This window comes from Procambarus clarkii, chromosome 71 (assembly GCF_040958095.1).
Source record: "Procambarus clarkii isolate CNS0578487 chromosome 71, FALCON_Pclarkii_2.0, whole genome shotgun sequence".
Classification (NCBI taxonomy): domain Eukaryota; kingdom Metazoa; phylum Arthropoda; class Malacostraca; order Decapoda; family Cambaridae; genus Procambarus; species Procambarus clarkii.
Window position 1 is genome coordinate 3,395,811 of NC_091220.1, and position 6,695 is coordinate 3,402,505.

The window sequence follows — 6,695 nt, forward strand, 5'->3', positions numbered from 1 at the left end:
CACTACTGAATACAATGTTACACCCCACTACTGAATACAATGTTACACCCCACTACTGAATACAATGTTACACTCCCACTACTGACTGTAATGTTAAACCCCCACTACTGAATACAATGTTACACCCCACTACTGAATACAATGTTACACCCCACTACTGAATACAATGTTACATCACCACTACTGAATACAATGTTACACCCCACTACTGAATACAATGTTACACCCCACTACTGAATACAATGTTACATCACCACTACTGAATACAATGTTACATCACCACTACTGAATACAATGTTACACCCCTATTGCTGAACACAGTGTTACACCACCACTACTGAATACAATGTTACACTCCCACTGCTGAATACAATGTTACACCACCACTACTGACTGTAATGTTAAACCTCCACTACTGTATACAATGTAACTTACCCATTACTGAAAAAAATGTTACACCCCAACTACTGAATACATTGTTAAACCCTCATTACTGACCACAATGGTACACCCCCTACACGGAATACAATTTTTCACCACTACCGGGGCACCTAACAGCTGGGTGTACAGCGCTTCGGATTTGTAGTCCTGAGGTTCTGGGTTTCGATCTCCTGTGGAGGTGGCGGCAAATGGGTAAAATGTTTCTTTCACCCTGATGCGCCTGTTATCTAGCAGTAAATAAGTACCTGGGAGTTAGACAGCTGCTACGGGCTGCTTCCTAGGGGTAAAGGCCTGGTCGAGGACCGGGCTGCGGGGACAACAAGCCCAGAAATCATCTCAAGATAACCTCAAGATAACCACTAATGTATACAATGCTATACTACCACTACTGACTACAATATTACACTCCCACTCCCAATACTGAATACAGTGATACAACCATACTTCTGATTATAATGTTACACTCCCACTACTGAATACAGTGTTACACTCCCACTACTGAATACAATGTTACACTCCCACTACTGAATACAGTGTTACACTCCCACTACTGAATACAATGTTACACTCCCACTACTGAATACAATGTTACACTCCCACTACTGAATACAATGTTACACTCCCACTACTGAATACAATGTTACACTCCCACTACTGAATACAATGTTATACCCCCACTACTGAATACAATATTACACCCCACTACTAAATTCAATGTTTCGCCCCTACTTCTGAATACAATGTTACACTTCCAAAATTGAATACAATGTTACACCCCTACTACTGAATACAATGTTATGCGCCTACTTCTGAATATAATGTTGTGGCCCCACTACTGAATAAAATGTTACACACACACTATCCCGGCCAGTTTGTCCCGGCCCAAAAGATAAAAAATTAAATGCAGATGAGAAACCCATGGTTTAATCAGAGATGTAAGCTAGCTAAGTAACAAAGTAAAAAGCATGGAGAATCTATAGAAATAAAAGGACACTTGAGAACAGAGAAGGTTACCTGAGAGCCAGGAATGAATACGTCAGGGTGAGAAGAGAATCAGAAGGGCAATATGAAAACGACATATCAAGCAAGGCTAAGACACATACAAATTGCGGCACAACAACATCAGGAGAAAGACAACAGTGAAGGAACAGGTAATGAAACCAAGGATAGGGGCAGACAGATTTACTTCAAACGACAAAGAAGTGTGCGTGGAACTTAATATGAAATTCCAGGAAGTCTTCACGTTAGAGCAAGGAGAAGTTCCAGAGATAAGAGAGGAAATAATTAACCAGGCACCACTAGAGGTATTTGAGACTACCAGTGTAGATGTAAGGACGCTTTTGCTAGAGTTGGATGTGACACAGGCTATAGGGCCAGATGGAATACCACCATGCATACTAAAGGAAGGAGCAGAAGCATTGTGCCTGCCACTCTCCATGGTGTATAACAAATCAATGGTATCAGGTGAACTACCAGAAATTTAGAAGGCAGCAAACGTCATCCCGATATACAAGAAGGGGGATAGACAGGAGGCACTGAACTACAGGCCAGTGTCCCTAACTTGCATACCATGCAAGCTAATGGAGAAAATTGTGCATAAAAGCTAGCAGAACACCTGGAGCGAAGGAACTTTGTGTCGCATCACCAACATGGTTTCAGGGATGGAAAGTCATGCCTCAGAGGATTAATTGAATTTGACTCCATACTCAATTTCAAATGTAGATATGATAGAGCCCATTGGCTCAGGAATCTGTTCATCAGCTAATTGACAGTTGAGAGGCAAGACCAAAGAGCCAGAGCTCAACCCCCGCAAGCACAATTAGGTGAGTACAATTAGGTGAGTACTACTGAATTCAATGTTTCGACCACACAACTGATTAAAATGCTACAACCCCTCTACTGAATACAATATTACACCCTCACTACTGAATAAAATGTTGCATCACCACAACTGAATACAATACTGTATTACACCCAACTATTGAATTCAATGTTTCGCCCCCACTACTGAATATAATGTTTCACTCTTACTATTGAATACAATGTTAACCTGCAACTTTTGAATACAATATTACACCCACACTATTGAATACATTGTTACACCTCCACTACTGAATACAATGATACATCCCAACTACTAAATACAGTGTGACACTACTACTACTGAATACAATGCTACACTCCCACTACTGAATACAGTGTTACACTCCCACTACTGATTACAGTGTTACACTCCAACTACTGATTACAATGTTACACTTCCACTACTGAATACAATGTTACACCCCCACTACTGAATACAATGTTACACTCCCACTACTGAATACAATGTTACTCTCCCACTACTGAATACAATGTTACACTCCCACTACTGAATACAATGTTACACTTCCACTACTGAATACAATGTTACACCCCCACTACTGAATACACTGTTACACTCCCACTACTGAATACAATGTTACACTCCCACTACTGAATACACTGTTACACTCCCACTACTGAATACAATGTAACACTCCCACTACTGAATACAATGTTACACCCCCACTACTGAATACACTGTTACACTCCCACTACTGAATACAATGTTACACTCCCACTACTGAATACAATGTTACACTCCCACTTGTGAATACAATATTACACCCACACTACTGAATACAATGTTACACTCCCACTACTGAATACAATGTTACACTTCCACTACTGAATACAATATTACACTCCCACTACTGAATACAATGTTACACTCCCACTACTGAATACAATATTACACTCCCACTACTGAATACAATGTTACACTCCCACTACTGAATACAATATTACACCCACACTACTGAATACAATGTTACACTCCCACTACTGAATACAATGTTACACTCCCACTACTGAATACAATATTACACTCCCACTACTGAATACAATGTTACACTCCCACTACTGAATACAATGTTACACTCCCACTACTGAATACAATGTAACACTCCCACTACCGAATACAATGTTACACTCCCACTACTGAATACAATGTTACACTCCCACTACTGAATACAATGTTACACTCCCACTACTGAATACAATATTACACTTCCACTACTGAATACAATATTACACCCCAACTACTGAATACAATGTTACACTCCCACTACTGAATACAATATTACACCCACACTACTGAATACAATGTTACACTCCCACTACTGAATACAATGTTACACTCCCACTACTGAATACAATATTACACCCCCACTACTGAATACAATGTTACACTCCCACTACTGAATACAATGTTACACTCCCACTACTGAATACAATGTTACACTCCCACTACTGAATACAATGTTACACTCCCACTACTGAATACAATGTTACACTCCCACTACTGAATACAATGTTACACTCCCACTACTGAATACAATGTTACACTCCCACTACTGAATACAATATTACACTTCCACTACTGAATACAATATTACACCCCAACTACTGAATACAATGTTACACTCCCACTACTGAATACAATATTACACCCACACTACTGAATACAATGTTACACTCCCACTACTGAATACAATGTTACACTCCCACTACTGAATACAATATTACACCCCCACTACTGAATACAATGTTACACTCCCACTACTGAATACAATGTTACACTCCCACTACTGAATACAATGTTACACTCCCACTACTGAATACAATGTTACACTCCCACTACTGAATACAATGTTACACCCACACTACTGAATACAATGTTACACTCCCACTACTGAATACAATATTACACCCACACTACTGAATACAATGTTACACTCCCACTACTGAATACACTGTTACACTCCCACTACTTAATACAATGTAACACTCCTACTACTGAATACAATATTACACCCACACTACTGAATACAATGTTACACTCCCACTACTGAATACAATGTTACACTCCCACTACTGAATACAATGTAACACTCCCACTACTGAATACAATATTACACCCACACTACTGAATACAATGTTACACTCCCACTACTGAATACAATGTTACTTTCCCGCCACTGAATACAATGTTACACTCCCACTACTGAATACACTGTTACACTCCCACTACTTAATACAATGTAACACTCCCACTACTGAATACAATGTAACACTCCCACTACTGAATACATTGTAACACTCCCACCACTGAATACAATGTAACACTCCCACTACTGACTACAGTGTTTAAGGTCCTTGAGGCACCAAGATGTAAACATTGAAGTGTGTTGGTTCCCTCAGGTGGAGACGGAGAGCCTGCTGGGGCCGGACTGGGAGAGCCGGCAGCAGCAGCAGCAGCCGGAGGAGAGCAACAAGTCCCTCAGCCTCCACGACCTCCAAGGTGTCTTCTGTATCCTCCTCCTCTCCTGGCTCCTCTCTGCTCTCGCCTTCCTCTTGGAGTGGCTCACCCACTACTGTTGGCCTCACTGAGAGCCTCCACTGTTGGCCTCGCTGAGAGCCTCCACTGTTGGCCTCCCTGAGAGCCACCACTGTTGGCCTCCCTGAGAGCCTCCACTGTTGGCCTCGCTGAGAGCCACCACTGTTGGCCTCCCTGAGAGCCACCACTGTTGGCCTCCCTGAGAGCCTCCACTGTTGGCCTCGCTGACAGCCTCCACTGTTGGCCTCCCTGAGAGCCTCCACTGTTGGCCTCCCTGAGAGCCACAACTGTTGGCCTCACTGAGAGCCACCACTGTTGGCCTCCCTGAGAGCCACCACTGTTGGCCTCCCTGAGAGCCACCACTGTTGGCCTCCCTGAGAGCCTCCACTGTTGGCCTCCCGTAGAGCCTCCACTGTTGGCCTCCCTGAGAGCCTCCACTGTTGGCCTCCCTGAGAGCCTCCACTGTTGGCCTCTCTGAGAGCCTCCCTGAGAGCCACCACTGTTGGCCTCCCTGAGAGCCTCCACTGTTGGCCTCCCTGAGAGCCTCCACTGTTGGCCTCCCTGAGAGCCACCACTGTTGGCCTCCCTGAGAGCCACCACTGTTGGCCTCTCTGAGAGCCTCCACTGTTGGCCTCTCTGAGAGCCTCCACTGTTGGCCTCCCTGAGAGCCACCACTGTTGGCCTCCCTGAGAGCCACCACTGTTGGCCTCCCTGAGAGCCACCACTGTTGGCCTCCCTGAGAGCCACCACTGTTGGCCTCCCTGAGAGCCTCCACTGTTGGCCTCCCTGAGAGCCTCTACTGTTGGCCTCCCTGAGAGCCACCACTGTTGGCCTCGCTGAGAGCCACCACTGTTGGCCTCCCTGAGAGCCTCCACTGTTGGCCTCTCTGAGAGCCACCACTGTTGGCCTCCCTGAGAGCCTCCCTGAGAGCCACCACTGTTGGCCTCCCTGAGAGCCACCACTGTTGGCCTCCCTGAGAGCCTCCACTGTTGGCCTCTCTGAGAGCCACCACTGTTGGCCTCCCTGAGAGCCTCCACTGTTGGCCTCCCTGAGAGCCACCACTGTTGGCCTCGCTGAGAGCCACCACTGTTGGCCTCCCTGAGAGCCTCCACTGTTGGCCTCCCTGAGAGCCACCACTGTTGGCCTCCCTGAGAGCCTCCACTGTTGGCCTCCCTGATAGCCTCCACTGTTGGCCTCCCTGAGAGCTACCACTGTTGGCCTCCCTGAGAGCCACCACTGTTGGCCTCCCTGAGAGCCTCCACTGTTGGCCTCCCTGAGAGCCTCCACTGTTGGCCTCCCTGAGAGCCTCCACTGTTGGCCTCCCTGAGAGCCTCCACTGTTGGCCAACAGTGGAGAGCCTCCACTGTTGGCCTCCCTGAGAGCCTCGCTGAGAGCCACCACTGTTGGCCTCCCTGAGAGCCACCAATGTGTCAACCTTCAAATAGTAGATAGTTGGAGTGCTAGCCAATCACAAGGCATTAAGCCTCTGACGTCCCAATGCGGCTCTGCCTACAGAGCCGCATTGGCGCCTCCTGAAGTGAGATCCAGCAGTGTGTAGCCAGGATCAGTGCAGGTAGGACCTCAGTTGGGCTAGTCTTGTCTTACCCCACCCAATAAAGATAACTAGAAGGAATCTAAGTGTATTCGTTAGACTCCCAAGTAAGAGCTGTGGGGAAAATTCCAGGCAGCTAATCTCTCTTTTTCAAATTGATTTAATAAAATAAAGTTATGTCTTATTTATTTTCTTAGTAAGTAAGTATTAATTAAGTGGACTGTATGTACTGGTAAACTGCCTGAAAACTTCTTACACACCATTGGGAGGGACAATTGGTAG